This window comes from Thamnophis sirtalis, unplaced genomic scaffold, assembly GCF_051295495.1.
Source record: "Thamnophis sirtalis isolate CommonGarterSnake01/CBP01778 unplaced genomic scaffold, rThaSir2_p1.2 scaffold_7, whole genome shotgun sequence".
Classification (NCBI taxonomy): domain Eukaryota; kingdom Metazoa; phylum Chordata; class Lepidosauria; order Squamata; family Natricidae; genus Thamnophis; species Thamnophis sirtalis.
Genome location: NW_028261387.1, coordinates 24,819,086 through 24,836,557, shown reverse-complemented (window position 1 = coordinate 24,836,557; position 17,472 = coordinate 24,819,086). Strand labels below are relative to the sequence as shown.

At 34.9% G+C, this 17,472-nt stretch overlaps 1 protein-coding gene across 4 annotated transcripts in view; it reads left to right on the top strand.

Annotated features, from left to right (window-relative positions):
• The first annotated feature begins 6,343 nt into the window (after positions 1-6,343).
• The window catches only part of PDE4B (phosphodiesterase 4B), a 262,922-nt gene continuing 251,793 nt past the window's right edge, over positions 6,344-17,472 (top strand). For 2 of the 4 annotated variants that reach the window (XM_014052785.2, XM_014052784.2), the window contains exons 1-2: positions 6,344-6,519; positions 7,012-7,137. The gene's annotated coding sequence lies outside the window, so the exon portion shown is untranslated. Of the gene's footprint in view, positions 6,520-6,845; positions 7,138-17,472 lie in introns of those variants that run through there. The other 2 variants (XM_087719528.1, XM_087719527.1) reach the window with 1 other exon arrangement.

Below are 17,472 nucleotides of genomic sequence, written 5' to 3'. Positions count from 1 at the left end.
TATAAATCTGTACTGAGGTCACTTTTGCAGTGTGTGCAATTTTTGCCAAGCTAATTAAATGATTGATTGCAGAACTCACATAAAATCCTAATAATACAAATATGGGTTCACTTTCCAATTAACAATATTAATGTGCGATATGATATACTATATAATTTAAATAAAAAAAGATATACATATAATTAAATTATGTCTTACAAAGAGAAAACTAGGATTTAGTTTTATGTGAAAGATCGATCTGGCTGATATAACACTACAATTCAGGCCACCTGATGAAATTAACAAGAGAAAGTTATTCCTGCTGTAGAATATATGTAAGAATATAACTTATTTATGGAATAAGTTAAGACTAAAGGGCTTGCTGGTTACTGGCTTAGATGACGCTAAAAGAGATTAGACAAATCAAAGTAGAATAAGACATAAGGATCAAAGGTACTGTTTCTCGGAACACTAGATTTTGGAACATTCTTTTGGGGGGAATTTTTATTTGATGTTCAGTTTGTGGGACTGGGAGACAATGCATTTGGTGGGTACTGCTTGAGAGAGAATAATGGCAAAATGGAATATTCCAAAGTTGGAGACAGTGTCTTTGAAGACTTCATCTGCCATAGCTTGAACACTTTAAATGGCAGGAATATTATTCTTTTACTTTATCAAATTCTGTGGTGAAATATACACAGCCCATGCTGGCATACTAAGACAACCAATTAAAGTATTGTTATTCTCTGTGCACAACAAATTATATAGAATGTAATAGTATAATATAAAATTATAAGCAAACTAAAAGCAAATAAATTATTTTTCAAATACATACAGTATTTTTTTTAAAAGGTGACATCCTCAAATAAACATTTGGTCTATTGTATTTATCAACATATAAATACATTTACTTATCAACAGGACTAATTGGTGCTAATATAAATGAGCATAACTTGCTCTTAATAGCATGACTTCCAGAATTGTAATTATGATTCAGTTTGTTTGCTTATTCACTGATATACGTAACCCAGATAACCACAGCAGGGTTTCACTTGGGAAAATTAGTGAGAATCTGTCTCACAGCTTCCAATTAAATTATTATAGAGACAAAAAAGATGTTTGTAACTAGTTAAGAAGTTAATTCAGTGACTTTTTCTACACTGTTATAATTTATTTGCCTTTTTGCATCCATGTCATTGTAGATATAATCTCTCTCATATTGAGTGACTGCTTTTGAGTGCATAGATATGTTCAGATTTTTCTCATTGTAATAATATTGAAGTGATTTGCCATTGATTTCTTCTTAAGTCTTGTGAATTTCTAGTTTAATCCACAATCCTCAGATTTTTCTGATTGTCTTCTGTTTTGAAGTATTAACCCAATGTGACCTATTTTTAGATTTACCAATAAAATAAAATCTAGTTGGCCCTCTCCAGATTGGTATACACAAACAGCAAATGATTAAATAAATTTTAGATGAACTCAAAATGAACTCAACATTTATTTCACTTATACTTTAAACCTATACCTGTTATACTTCCTTGATTCATATCTAATGAGATAAACTGAGGGCCTGGTTTTGAATAAGTGAGACTTAAAAGATGTCTCCCAATTTTATAATATTCAAGGAGAAAATTAGTTCGTAGATTTTATAATAATATGCATGTGCTTTTTAAAATATTTGTATGTTGGCCTGGTCATAGTTTGCTGTTGATAAATACATTAAGTACAAATATATGAAATAGAATTATGGCTAAATCACACATTGGTAAAATATTATTATGAGTGGAAGTTAGGTTTCCTTGTTTTCATGCCAACATAAAACATCAGACTGATTATTCACATTTAACACCATGGTGTTTTGCAGTTATTTTGATGGCAGTAAATCTGATGGTAATTTGAAGTGTATAATCATGTTGGCTGGTTAGGCCGTAATAGGGGGTAATCATGGGACCAGTATAAGAAAATATTTTAGTATAATTATAATCTTTAATAATATCACAGTCAGGTTTCACATATGCATATCGAGAGAAAGACTTTGAAGTAAGAATTATATTAAGTACCAAGGAGCATAATCCAATTAAGGGACTATAGTAAAACTACATGAGCTATAACTGCAAGATTGTACACTCCCCCTCTCCACAAACTTAGGTATGCTGCATAATCTCCTGTGTAACTTGCCATCTCAGTTGTAATTTTTATAAGAGAACAGGCAAAGCATTAAAAGAATATGCTTGCAATTTCATGATTTGCATTGAATTACCAGTAATAACATTTAAAAGTAACAGAAAATCTGATGACTTTATTTTTTGCCATAGCTCCCTTCTACTTCTTGATGTTGTCTTTACTCATTTATGGCAGTTCAGGGTTTGCCATGCCAATGGGAAAAAAAACAAACTTCTGTGGCTGGCACAAGTATGGATTCCCTTCTTTTAGCAATACTGACACACTAGGATGAAGCTACTGTAATTTCTGTTATGCATTTCTTCCAGGTCCAACTCAGCATCCAACCACAACACACTGCATCTACCATTCAAATGATATAGCAGTCTTCTCCTCATAAATCCATATCACTCCAACCTCATTTATATTCAGAATGCAAAAGGGGGAGACCTAATAATGAACACTATAAAGGAAGAGTCCATGATGTAAGACAAATTAAAAAGAAAAGGAATTTCAATTGCTGTCTTTGCTATATCAGCACCTCTGGGACTGATTGATTGATTCATATCTCACCTTTGTTATTCTTTATAAATAAATCAAGGCAATGAACATACCTAATATTCCTTCTTCCTCTTATTTTCCACACAACTACTCTGTGAGGTGAGATGACACCAATTTGGGAAGAGCTTTCCAAGGACTGTGCCTTTCTTCTTTCTTCTTCTTGTGTTGTAAGATAAGACAGATATTCATGCCAGTATAATGTGATACATATAAGACCCCATCCCAATTCTTCCAGAATAAAATGGCATCTGCTCTCCCATGAAACCAGAAAGCTTTTGAAAGCTTTGTTTTGGTCTTAAATCAAGGTTAAACGTGTTTGTTATTTGTTTAATAGCCCTTGTTTGTGTATTTTCTTTTACTAGAATATGTTAGCTTGGGCTGTTTGTTGATTTAGTATTTTAGCTATTTTTATACCTCTTTCAGTTTATTGTGTCATCCAGAGTTCACTGGAAATTGTCAGCCCATAAATGTAAACAAACAAACCAACAAACAAATAACACCAATCTATGAAAGTAGGTAGTATTGCATTTCAAGCAGTATCTTCTTTTAGTTTAGAAATTGAGATCCTTGTTACTTGCTGCACATTTTCTTCACTGCTGAGTGAAGTCAACGTTGAACGCAGACAGTTTTCAACAACTTTCCCTTAACTGGTTTTCTATTTCTTATTAAGATTGAACTACATGTTCCTCTAAATGTATATGATGCAGCTAAATCTTTGTTTTTATCTTTTATTACTTAAAGTCACAGAAGAAGATTTGAAGTATATCAGTGAAATAATCTTTCCACTCCAACATTTGGGAACATACAATTGCTTTCATATTGGATGAAGCAATGCACAGTAAAGGAAAAAAAAATCTTTTTAATCTCTGACCAGTATTTTTTTAAAAAATATCCTCCCTTCACAACTATGAGACTTATGGGGAAAAAATTCTCCACTACATGGGACTGGGATGAGTAATGGCAGGCCACCATTAAAAGGCCACCAGGTATGTTTGTGAATACCATATCTCCCATGTGTAATTCTGATTACTTGGAAAAAGGTAACCAATATCATAAAGTAAACATTATAACATGAATATGTGGAATTACATGGAAAATGAAGATATTTCAAAAATTGTCTTGCTTTTACAATATTAGATTTTGCCACTGAAACTAAATATAGGTTACTAAATGTAGAGAGATTCAAGACCAGCAAAGAAGAGAATACATATTTAAATGACTAAATATACATAATCAATCAAGCAAATAATATTGGTAATTGGAATAGGAAAAACAGAGAATATAAAGCCAGCAATGTCTTCTAGTTATTACCTATTATCCTAAATGAATTAGCAGTTGATTTTCAATATTTTCAATAGTGGCTAACAACAGTGCGGCAAACTCTTGTTTTGCTTGTGTCTTTCCCAATATAACTTGATTGGCTACTGCATAACATAGAATATTGAATTAGATAGAATATAGAAATGAATATTTTTCAATTATTGTTTTTATGGTGCAGCAATAACAGATGGGGCCAAAAGTGATATCATGATGAGGCTACATGTGTTCTTTTTCTTTCTGTTTTCATCACTACTGGAAGACCAGTTGACTGCTTGGTTCAAATAGCTGCCCCAAGATTTGTGCCAAGACTGTATACAGCTATATAGATAGGATTGGAAATATGTACTGTATAGTTGACTTGCTCAGATTAAAGTATAGTAAATCATTATTTGTTAATTCCCAGTAAATCATGTTACATGTGATATTACTTTTAACATATCTTGGCTAGATATATTATTACATGCACCATAAAAATATAGAAATAGAGCCGCCTTGCCAGGCATAAAGCATCACCGCCCAGAGTTTTTCTGAAAATATGATTTGATAAATGCATCTAAATTTGATAAATAAATAAATAAATAACTATCAGAAAACAAAGAAAGTTAGCCTCATCATCACTTCTAGCTTCCTCATGGTCTCAGCCACTTCAGTTTGCCTTTGGGAAGATATCATATTTCCTAAAGCACTGGACAGAAACTTCCCTGTGTGATTTTTTAATTTTTTTTATCAAAATGAATATGAAGCCTAGATCAACCTGGAAGTTTCTTATAAATAAATAGCGATAGCCCTTAGACATATACTGCTTCACATCTCTAAGCAGTTTTCAGAGTCAGCATATTGCCCCCAATAATCTGGGCCCTCAGTTTACCACCCTCATAAGGATGAAAGGCTGAGTTAACCTTGAGCTGGTGAGATTCAAACTACTGACAGTCAGCAGAATTAGACTGCTATACCACATTCTAACCACTGAGCCACCACAGCTCAATAAATAAATCTAATTTTGATAGTTGGTGCTTCACTTTGCAATATCCTTTTGAAATCAGATCCAGGTAAGACCTTCAAGTAATCCCTTGATTTTATTCCAAAGTAATACTAAAAAAAACCTATGTCACTGATAAATGTGCCTAGTTCTTTTTGTACATTGATAAAAACAACTAAATTAGATTTTGCTTTGACATAATTCACAAATATACCTTTAATATCAGCATAAAACTTAGAATATGGATTTTTTTGATCTGAAAACTCAAATTTGACAATTTCACCCCAGGACTGATAGAATAGTTAAAAGATGAATCCCCCCCAAAAAATATTTTTCCTCCTGGAAATAAATATTTTTATCTCCAATTATGAAATTCATGTGATTTTTCATCAAATGAAAGCCCTAAGAATAGTTGTATAATGGGATTAAAAAAAAACTAACAAGTAATATTCATATTCCACACCCAACTACAGGATTTCATTTATTAGAAATATTTTGTCTCAGCATTTGTATTGAAAAATGTCTTTTTAAGAGTATCTTATTAAATGTAACATTAGGAGAATTCATATTACACCAGATATTCAATTAGGAAATAATATGCTTTCAATCCCATAGCCTGCCCAATGGCCATAAAACAGTGTTAGATATAAAAAAAAGGGTCTGCAGATGTTCTTCAGATGATACTCTAAAAGAAGCCCAGTTTAATACTGTTTCATTGTGATAAATCACAGAAGACCTGGGAAATCTTAATGCTATTGCTAATATTATCTGTGGGGGCTTTTTTTATAGAAAAGCAGCAGACTTTCAAACGTGGAGAAATTCTTTTTTAAAAAACCCAAACGTGTTTAGGTCAACGTGGCTAGATGTTAATATTGGATAGCATCATAAAGGTCCTATTTTATAGCTTCCTTTGTGCGATGGTGATGTTCAGGCTCTTTAAGAAGAATGGGAGGAGTGGGGACGGGGTAGAAGAAAAGAGACTGATGTGGGTCGTTTCTTTTCCACTGATCTCCAAGTTTAATCTTTTCATTTCCCCCCACACTCCCCAAGAGATTAATATTCTTTATTTCCCCACCTCTCCATTCCCTAGAGATTTATGCTGCCTTCCCGTTAACTAGGGCATCTGGCGTGGGGTCTGTTTATGCATGGAGTTGCCTGGGTTAGCTGGACAGCATCGACAGGTGGTCGCCCGCGTTTTTTTTCTCTCTCACTCACACACAACACGAGACAGAGACAGAGAGACGACGCAGGCATACACACACAGACACAGACACACACACTTAGTCAAAGCAACATTGTCATTCAGAGCAGGAGGCAGAGCTCCCGGCCGCCTGCCTGCCTGCTGCTGCTTTTGCAGGCGGAAAGGCGCTGAGGCAAGCGGAGACGGTGGGCTAACCCATCTCCAGGCAGCTACAGGTTGGTGAGAGCTGCAATCAGGGGAAGAAAAAAGCCCACCCGTTGCCCGCGCCTCCTTTGGGTGAGGAAGAACAAACGCCGCTGACGGGCTACCGGCAAAGGTAAGAGCGCCCCAAGGGCCAGGGCCGCGGCCGAGTGGGGGGAGGAGGTGCCGTCAGGTGTCTGCCTTTGAGGGAAAGCAACGTCGCGGGGTACCCTCCTCACTTCGCCTTCGTCTACGGAGGCAATGGCCGCGCGTTGGGTCCTGTAATAGCCAGCCCTTCCGGGCAGAGGTGGGAGGGAAGGCGAGAAAAAAAGATACCTCGTCGGGGGAAATGTCAGGTGGGGGACGTGACCAGCGAGCGTTTAGGTCGCAAAACGCGATCCAAAAAGGAACTCGCGTTTGTGTGAATCCTTTCTCTCCTCCCTCTCCCCCCTTCCTCCCCCCAAAAAGTGACCGGTAGGTTTGTTTGAATCCATTAAAGAGAGAGAGAGAGGAAAAAAATGCCTCCCCATCTGCGCGGAAAACGTGCCTCGGCGGCTGGAACGGCGGGTGCCTTCTCTCCGCCTGGGCTTTCTTGGCGAGCGGCAAACTCCTTTCTCGCCTTTTTCAGCGAAGCCCCGGCAGGAAGAAGATCTCGGTGAACTTTGAGGCGTCGAAGCGACCCCCGCTTTCTCTTCCACGGATCCTCTGAGAAGAAGAGGAAGAGGAGGAGGCTGCCTTTTCCAGGCGCTGACAGGTGGGACGAAGCTCTCGCTCTCTTTTTTAAATTAAAGCGGGGGTTGGAAAGGGAAAGGGGACCTTTGAAAGGGGACGGTGGAGGCAAACGGTGAAATTGTACAAACCGGGAGCAGAAACAAATTCTACTGAGGGGAAATTTTAAAAAAGGATTATTTTGGAATGTCAATTTAAAAGTAAACATGAGGCATTTGATGGTGCTCTATCTATGGGAGTGCTGTTATTATTATTATTTTTTAGAAAAACCACCTGGTGTTTTACCTATATTTTATTTTACCTATAAATGGAGTGCAAATAACTGGGGAATTGTGACATTGCTAGTTAATATATTCTAGGTTACCATAACAGATGTTGCAGGTTTTAATTTAATTCTGGTTTTGTGTGTGTGTGTGTGTGTGTATAGTTAGATATAGATATAGATACAGATGACTGAACTTAGTTTAGACTTTGAGCTGGAGCCAAAATATATTTATAAAATGGCACAATATATCATGGAATAGATCTTATTTTTGAGAGTTTCAGTTTTGCATTTATATACTTTTAAAACATAGCAATATTCATAATTTCCTCACAATAATGCACTAGGAGGTTTTTTTGTTTTTTGTTTTTTGGTTTGGTTTGAATAGAACCAGAAAACTATTCAATAGTTAACATCTCTTCTGCTATCTTCTATCTATCCTTCTTCTATCCTTCTGCTAATACAAGTTTATAAAAGAAAGATATGACATTGGTTTGAGCATTGCCTCCAGCAATATTTAGGGAAATAGAATATATCTACCTTGGTGAAATAGAATATGGTATATTGCCCCCAAATTGTTCTCTTTATTTCTATATTGGCTTTCATTTTTTTTCATTTTATTGTACAATAAATACTGTTTCCCCCATTGTTGTGGATCTTGTTATATAAACAAAGTCTAGTTGACTCTTTCATTTTTTGCACAATGTGAAATATTCTTTGGATGTAGGAAACAGTTGGGGATTTACATCTGCTGATTTATTAGGTGGACAATTTTATATGTATAATTACTGCTTTGTGTGATTGGTTCATGGTAGAGGCAATCAATAAATGATACTAGAAGTTTGGATCAATTCAATAGATATTCTCCCGGCCCCTAAACAATAATGATGTGTGATCAACTAAATTGCTGACTATGTAATAATAGTTGTACAGATACCCAAAATAAACTCTTTTATTAGATCTTTGCTAAAAATAATATACCTCAGAATGTTAATGGAACTATAGTAAATTTATACTTTCTAAATTGTATCACATAAACTCATATACACATCATTTGAATATCTCCAAATACATCATATCCAAAACGTCTAAATTATAGGAATTATTTTTATATTAGATAACAAATTAGCATAGATTAAAACTACTCCACTGGTTTTTATTTTTAAAAAATCAAATCCCACTGTATATTGTAATTTTTTTTTGAAAATGTAATCTGATAAAGACAGGGAGTGATTTCCCATGACATATTATGGGAAAATATATTTTCTGAATCTTACTTTAGATTTAATTTGGTCTACTTCTAGAGGAATTCTAGATCATTTGTGGAGTTCTGAATTGAATCCTGAATCCAGTTCTGCTTCAAATGATGTCATTTCATAGGAAGGTCACAAGAAAGAAAAATCCAATAATATTAAAATGTCACCCTCAAAGCTAAATCGAGGGGTTATCTATGTAAGTAATCTATTGCATAAAATCTATGTTTTTAGTTCATTTTTTAATCTTTATGTAGGAATATTGCTTGATCTAAAAGGTAATGGCATTTTAAATTGAACCTGTATTGAAAAATATTATTCACGTTCTCTTGCTGTTGCACTGTGATTTATGAAATGCTACATTTCCCCAATGTATTGCTTATAGCATCCAGGGCATCTGATTTTATATATATATAAAATATATATATTTAAAGTCACAACCCCTAGTATGCCCAAATATGGCAGGAAGGTCACACTTCCATTCTCTGTCCTTCGGCTCGTCACAAGAGACCATCCAGACAGAAACTTTACTGTTGCCTTTTTGTTACATTTGTTATATTTATTTTTATATATATATATGTATGTATGTATGTATGTATGTATGTATATATATATATATATATATATATATATATATATATATATATATATATATATATATATATATATATATATATATATATATATATATATATATATATATATATATATACACACACACACACACACACACATACACATAACAATGCATTGATATGGTTTCCTTCAAATAAATACTATTATTCAACTACTGGATTCACAGTTATATAGTCACAGAAATATTCAAAGCATTTAATTTTGTGCCAATGCATAGATCTCCCTTGATTGAGGGGAAGCAAACATTGCTGACTCCTCTTCCTCCTCACCACTTTTCATTCCCATTGGAAGGGTTCCCTCCTGTGCTCTAGATCAGTGGTCCCCAACCCCCGGTCCGCAGACCGGTGCCGGGCCGTGGAGTACCTGGCACCGGGCCGCGCAGCCGGGGGCCATGATTGCTGCAGCCGCCGGGGGCCATGATCGCTGCAGCGCAAAGGCTCCTGGGCCGTGCGCAAAAGCTCCTGGGCCGTGCGCAAAGGCTCCAGGGAAGAGAGCCCCGCGCAGGTACGCAATCAATGTGTCGTCGCGAACAACGCCCCCCCACCCCTGCGCGCGCTCAGCAGGCCACAGTAAAATTATCAAAGGCTGACTGGTCCGCGGCGATAAAAAGGTTGGGGACCACTGCTCTAGATAAAGATTTTAAGAGATGGTGTTAGGTGTGAACAAACAGACTCACAAGTACAGAAGTCAAGCCAGCTACTTTATTGTGACTCTAGTCTAATTCCATGCATTACCCTTCCCCTTTGCCAGCCTGGAATTCTCCAACATATGGGTATTTCACCAAGAGACATTTAAAAGACTTCTCCCTAGTCCCCAGACTCTAGCACAAATGGAAAGCTTCTAATGTATTCCTAATCAAAACAGTATACTCTGAAACAGCATGAATTCTAGGGTTAATAACTACGAGCATCAACAAACCATCAATTACTTGGTGACAATATGACTTTGAAGTAAGATATTGCATATATTAAAATATTATGCATGTCTTCTATTTTACTTAGGCTTTTTTAGATGTTTGAATTGATATATTTGTGTGTGTGTGTGTATGTGTATGTGTATGTGTGTGTGTGTATATATATCTGTATATATGTTTTAATAAATTTTCCCCTGTCCCATTGCAACTGTAGTGAGGTTGAGGTTATCTTTAACCAGTATCTCTTTTCAATTTCCTGGTGGTTTCTTTAAGAACTGCCTCATTTTAAAATTTAATGTACTATTGAGATTTTCCTTTTCCTTTTCTTGTTGTCTTTTCTCCAGGCAATATGCAGGTCTACAGGGTGCTGGATTCAGATTTTGTCATGTTTAATATATTGAAAACAATAGGATGAATTGATTATGACTATGTTAAGTCACTCTGATTTTTGGATGCCTTTTTGAAACATAACAGGAAGCTTATCTTTACAGAATGGTCAGGCTATTTCAGCAACACTAATAAAGGGCTGTATCAAACCTATTAAGGTGGGAAAAAGGGAAGATGTTATTTTAAAGTTATTTAAAATAAGAAGTTATTTTATACTTCTGTATATTCACATATTGTTGTCTTGTACCTTGTTCATTTAAACTTTGTTTGTGTGTGTATCAGAGGTGGGTTCCTACCAGTTCGCACCTATTCGGTAGAACCGGTTTGTCAAATCTACCGAACCGGTTAGAAGAGGTTCCACCAGTGGACCCGGAAAGCAGGCCACACCTACAGAAGAGGTTCCAATTTTTTTTGAAACCCACTACTGGTGCATGTATAATGTCCCACAGTTATCTACGCATTAATAATGATCTAGTAATATTTCCTTATACATTTTAGGGACCTTTCCTTACATAATTGGTGTAATTCCTTACATAATTGGTGTTTTATTTCATACTTTTGGATTTCTAATTTCTGTTTCCATTAGTTGGCAATTGCTAAAACCAATCCCACGTGAAAAAGTATTCAAAGCCTTCTTGATTTTAATTGTCAATTTATTTATTCCTGCACATTGTAATATTTATTCATTTACATATCTCTGTTTTTCCACTGTTGTGCAAACACAATTCCAGCAGCTGCTAACATGTGTAAAATTAAATATATATTATACTCCCTTTCAAATAGCCAACAAAATATTTCTGGTTTTAATTCCATATCTTGCTTTACAATTGCTTCTAACCACTAACTTCTGAATAGCTACTTGGACTGACCTAAGTACTAATTTCATATCCGATCACATGGGCAGCAAGCCACTCCCATCCAGTCGCATGGGTGGCAATCCACTCCCACAAAGGAGGCCACACCCACAGAGTAGGTTCCAACAATTTTTGAAACCCACCACTGGTGTTTATGTACATATATTATACATATATACACACACAACATACACATACAGACATATACACACACACACACATATATATATATATACATACATATACATATATACACATATACATGTGTATGTATAACACATGTATATATATATGTGCGTATGTGCATGCACATGTATATTTATATATGTATACACTTACACATATACAGGTATATATGTATTTTTAGAAAGATTTGCCTACAAAAAGAAAGAAAAATGGAAAAGAAATGGGGGAAGATATAGCAGCAAGGGGATTTTCCAGTGAGAAAATAATAGGCTCTTCTCCAAATTGAATATCTTGCAAGTTATTGCTAAAGTGTCCTAATCTGGATAGTATTTTCTTAAGCTGGCTTTGAATTAAACTGGCATGAACATAAAACAGAGCAGCTTAAATTTTAAGTGCTTTTAGTCCTAAATCTGATTCAAACTCCATATGTAAAGGTATTATGTATTTTTATGCATATTTTAGAGTAGATAGTTAAAATATAACCTTAAACTAAGTTCAAAACTTGATATTTTCCAGTGCAAGTTGCTCACATATACAGCTGAAAGCCATTCACAGTCTAATGGTATATATCATTATTCATTTTTTCAATTTACTGAAACATATATTCACATTCCAATTAGAATAAGATGGCACAATGATGATAAACTACAAAAGGAATAAAAGTGCATCTTCCATTTTTAACACAGCAAGAGTAAATTATATTTATTTCTAGATATCTTCTTCAATAAAATGTTTTGATCAGAAACTTTTATGTATCATTAGAAGCGTGACTTCTTCAAATTCAGCTTTTCTTAGGAACTATATAGAAATGATTTGTGCCTTTTTCTGATATATTGCTTTGACTTTCTTATACATACTGCAACCTGGAGTTTCCTGATATCCTGATCCTATTTAGTTACCTAATCTGGTGATGCCAACTTTGTTGCCAGAATGAATACTTTACAGAAAGGTAGGCACTTGAAGATGACCTGAATTTTCAGAAAGTTGTAGAGTAAGGAAGATGACCTTGACAAAGATATGCAAACTCCATTGCAAGGATGATGGGGGATGAAAAATAATTAAAATATGCAATAGACAGATAATAGTCAAAAGTGAATCAGACAGGCAGCTTCCTAATTCATTGAACTATAAGCAACAGAGAGAAGTACAATATAATCAGACTTGCAAGACTAATATCAGCCTTACTAGGCAGCGCAGACCGAGAAATCAAGTATTCATTTATCATTTGGATAAATGGACAGATCATTCCTTCATTGCTGTGGAGTTCAATGGTGCTATGAATTCCTACCATAAACTTCTATTTGATCAGTCCTAATAGATCAATTGGTTTCCAGAAAGTATTTGGGGTTTTCCCTGCCATTATGGTAGACAATTCTGCTAAGAACTTGGTCACTTCCTATAATATAGCAATAGTAGCATCCTTGGATATGATTACATCTGGATAATCTCTTCCTGTATGCCAATATAGAGGAATCTCATTGGTTTAATAAAAAGCTCTGAGAGATGAAGAGAACCTAAAATGACACTGACAGAAGACAAGGACTGAATCTGATCAAACATGGAGGTAGATCTGAACCTACAGTGTGGTGAAAGAAAAGACAATATGTTCATAATAATGACAGTATGTCACTTTGGGAGAAGAAATCCTGAGGTTGGTGTGGAAATACCACTAGGAATTTTAGGATTCCAACAACGCTACCTACTCAGATTCTCTTAATCAACTTGTTTCAGACTGAAGCTACTTGGATGGGCAGTGAAATATCTCAAGCCAACAGGAAAATAAATCCAGTTTCCATGATTCAACTTCTAAATAAAAGGAAACATTTCTCTGCTCTTAAAGCAAATTGCCACCACTGATCCTATGCAAGGTGATCCAGACCCATTCTAGGAAGAACAAGTCAGACAAATGGTTATTAGGCCTCTGTGAGAAATTTGTTGAATATCTGGAGGATAAAATTGCTGGGCTAAACATGAGCCTATTGGTACTGAAGAACAATACAGGGTTATCCATGACTACAATCCCATCAATTTATGCTCCATATTTCTTGTCTGTTTATCTGTTATGGTTTAAACGGGCTCCCTTTGGCCCTATATTTAGGGAATGTCATCTACAAGAACTCCAGAGGTGGGCATTCTCCTTCACTGGCCATGTTCTATGGTAATAATATTCCTTTACAAATCAGGTTGTTCTCTACACTTTGGATATTTTGTAGCACAATCAAGATTTGTTAGTTTCAACAAGCATTTAGGGTCTCAAAGATAGAATGTTTCCTTTCTTAGTGTTTCTCAACCTTGGCAACTAGGAGATGTGTAGACTTGAAGTGGCTTGGAAATTCAGGGAGTTGAAGTCTACATAGCTTCGGGTTGCCAAGGATGAGGAGCATTGCTTTTAGGGGAATGATTTTTGCTTATGTAATTCTTCTGGTACTATATTATTAATATTCTTTGTCTTTGTTATTACGATTTTGTATTTTTAAAACTTGATCAGTGAACGAGGCATATTAGCTCTCAAGTTACTTGAATTGGCCAGTAAATGCTGGTGAGGCTCATTTAGTCACTGCCTTGTACAATGACTATTGCCAATGAAGATGGTGATGGAGAAATAAATTTGTGACCAATTTGCGCATTTACAACCATACATGGAAGCGAAATCCTGGAGCTACAAGATTTCAACTACCATCAGTTACCTCCACTGGCTTCTCAATTGACTTTTTGGGGAAGATGGCAGAGAAGATGGCAAGTGGTGATCACATGATTGGCACTTGGCAACCAGCTTACAATTACAACCAATTGCAAAGTGCTCCAAATGTAGTCATGTGACAGTTGGAAGTGCTTTACCGGCAATAAAGCTTGTCATAATTTTGAATGGTCATTAGATGACTAGCTACAACTTGAGCACTACATGTATAGAAATGCACCACTTGGTGCTACTCATCTTGACTACTGTGATGGTGCACAATATACGGAAGCTGCCAAAGGAAAAAATGTGCTCTCCATTTCAAAATTGAACAAAAGCTGATAAGCTTTATTCATGAGCTTCCGGAGGAGATGGTGAATAGTGAAATGTGGGATATATCACACAAACACTATGACTGACTTACTTGAGTCAGGCATCAGAATGTGTGTACTTAATCATAACATTTACATCATGACATCACTATGTATGTCATCATTTTGGGGTTTACCTAGGTAGCATCTGGCTATGTTCTGCCTGTAGATTTGAATAGTAAACTTATAGAAAGTAAGTGCTATAGTTTCACTGTTTATGGAGGGCTGTATTATATATTCCCAAAAGTGACAATGTGTGATTGCTTAGCTATTTATATGCATTTATTAATCTTTCCTGGCATGACTGCTAGGCTACTATCTGCAGTCAGTTTTATGATTTCCAGTATCATTATTGTTAGGGATGATGTGACATATATCTGTGGGCCTCCTGTTAGCTTTTTATTTATTTATTTATTCTACTGCGACCGTGCATAGATTGATTGTTTATAAGGTATATAGGCTGTTTAGCCTAAGATTTTTTATGTACTTATACATATCACACACACACACACACACACACACACACAAACAAACAAACACGCACACACACAAGACAGTCATTTATGTGAGTACTAAGATTTTTAGCGGGAGAAAGAAAACAGTAGATACTGAACTAGCTTTTATGGCAGTGGTTCTCAACCTTCCCAATGCCATGACTCTTTAATACAGTTCCTCATGTTGTAGTGACCCCCAACCATAAAATTGGTGTCTCGGTTCCTAAGACCATCGAAAATATGTGTTTTCCGATGGTCTTAGGCGACCCCTGTGAAAGGGTCGTTCGACCCCCAAAGGGGTCCCGACCCACAGGTTCAGAACCACTGTTTTATGTAATGAAAAACTACATTGTTGTATGAGTAGTTTAGTTTCAGGATAGTTTTATCTGTCTTGTCTTTTTATACAGCAACTAATTTTCGGATTGTCTTTTTTGCTCCCATTTTAAGCTAAACAAGTTTGATTTCTTTCATAAAACCCAATAAGCTATTGAAAAATTCAATTTTAGTTTAAGGAAATAATGAAGATCACTTTCTATGATACTTTTAATGTTAATTGTCCATCTCTATGTATTGTTTATAAATCAGATTTTGAATGTTTCATAAAAAATTTTAAACAGTCTTTTAATTTTTAATGTAATTGTATAATGCAGAAATTCTGTGTTTTAATTTAGTTTTGAATATCGCTCAACAACCATTTTTACTGCTTTTATTACAATTCATTTTTCTACAGTATATATGGATATGAGTGAAACATTCTGATATGAAAATGGAGAATTTTTATTATTAAAAGCTTATAATAGTTCTGTGCATTATGTGTGACCATTTATAGCAGAGACTAGTATGATAATTTGCTACAAATTAGAAAACTGTAGAATTCATTGTGCATAAATATAACAACGTTAAAGACTAGAGAGAAATTTCATTGAGCATCTATTACTCATACAAAATGCAATTATTTTTACATTGTGACTAATCTTTATAGCAGATGACAAGTAGAACTGACTAATGTATTTTTTAACTAATACATATTTTTCTATCAAGGAGTGATAGAATTGTTCAGAGATCACATTTTCTGTATTTCAGTGTGCTCCTAGTTTCACAAAAGTATATTGATCTTTAAAAAATTGAAGAGAAATTACTAACTTAGAATAATAGAAACTGTTCTTAGCTCCTCACAAATAAAACAAAGAAAACATTAAAAAGTTATTATATTTATGTAGTTACTTACCAAACAAATCTAAATTATATTAAAATTACCAAAATATCTTTATAATCCCCAAGACACCCCTAATGTTTGGAAATTGACACACCATAATTATTGTCTGTTCTAAAATGTGCTAAGTCTATAGCTTTTTCTGTAATTTATAATCAGTTTATATATTATTGGCTAAATATCATATTATGTACACACATATGCACACACATACATATACAATATATATTATAATTCCATTTTGCTTTTTCTTGAGAAAGATATATTCTTCCTTCCAAACAGCTGAAAAAACCAAAGATATTTAATATAAAAGTATTAGATGCTTTTCCTGATAACAACAGAAAATGAACAATTAATGTAAATATGTTTTAAAAGCCATGCAAAAGTTTCCCTGGAATAGAGTGTATTATTCTGTGTTTAATGAACTCATTTTACATATGAAAAACAAAGAACTAATGGTTTTTAGTAAATTGAATTGTTCTTAACACAAGAATTATTAATTTCAGTAGTTCATCTTGGACACCTCTAAGTAATTATATTGTTCTTTAAATACTTGAGTAGCTTCCTCTAATTTGTGCCTCCCTAGTAAGTCTCACTGTGAGTTATAGATTATTCAATAGATCATGTAACCTCACTGTGGGGTGCATGCAATTATTAGAAAGTTAACTTTTAGTTCCATCATATTGTCCATTGAGTTGTCAATGGCTAATATTACAAATATAGAATCTGTTACTTCGCAAATGAAACTTTCTTATGTAAACATATATCTATAATGGCTGGAATCTTGACTTTACATTAGTAGATGCATTGGTCATGATAAGGGTACTGTCTTACAATATTAACTGGATTATTTTTGCGCTGTAAACTGCAAGGTTGTAAAAAAGTTGCTGTCTAGTTTGTCCTTGCTACCTAATCTTTGGAACTCTACCTGTCCTGTTTAGTCTTGGGAGTGGGTGAGGAGGTAGCTATTTGGTTCTGAGATATTGCCAATGCCTCTTTATGAGAAAGGAAATTACCATATTTTTCAGAGTATAATACGCACCAGAGTATAAGACACACCAAGATTTTGAAGAGGCAAATTTTAAAAAAAGTTTTTGCACTCTGCAAACCTCCC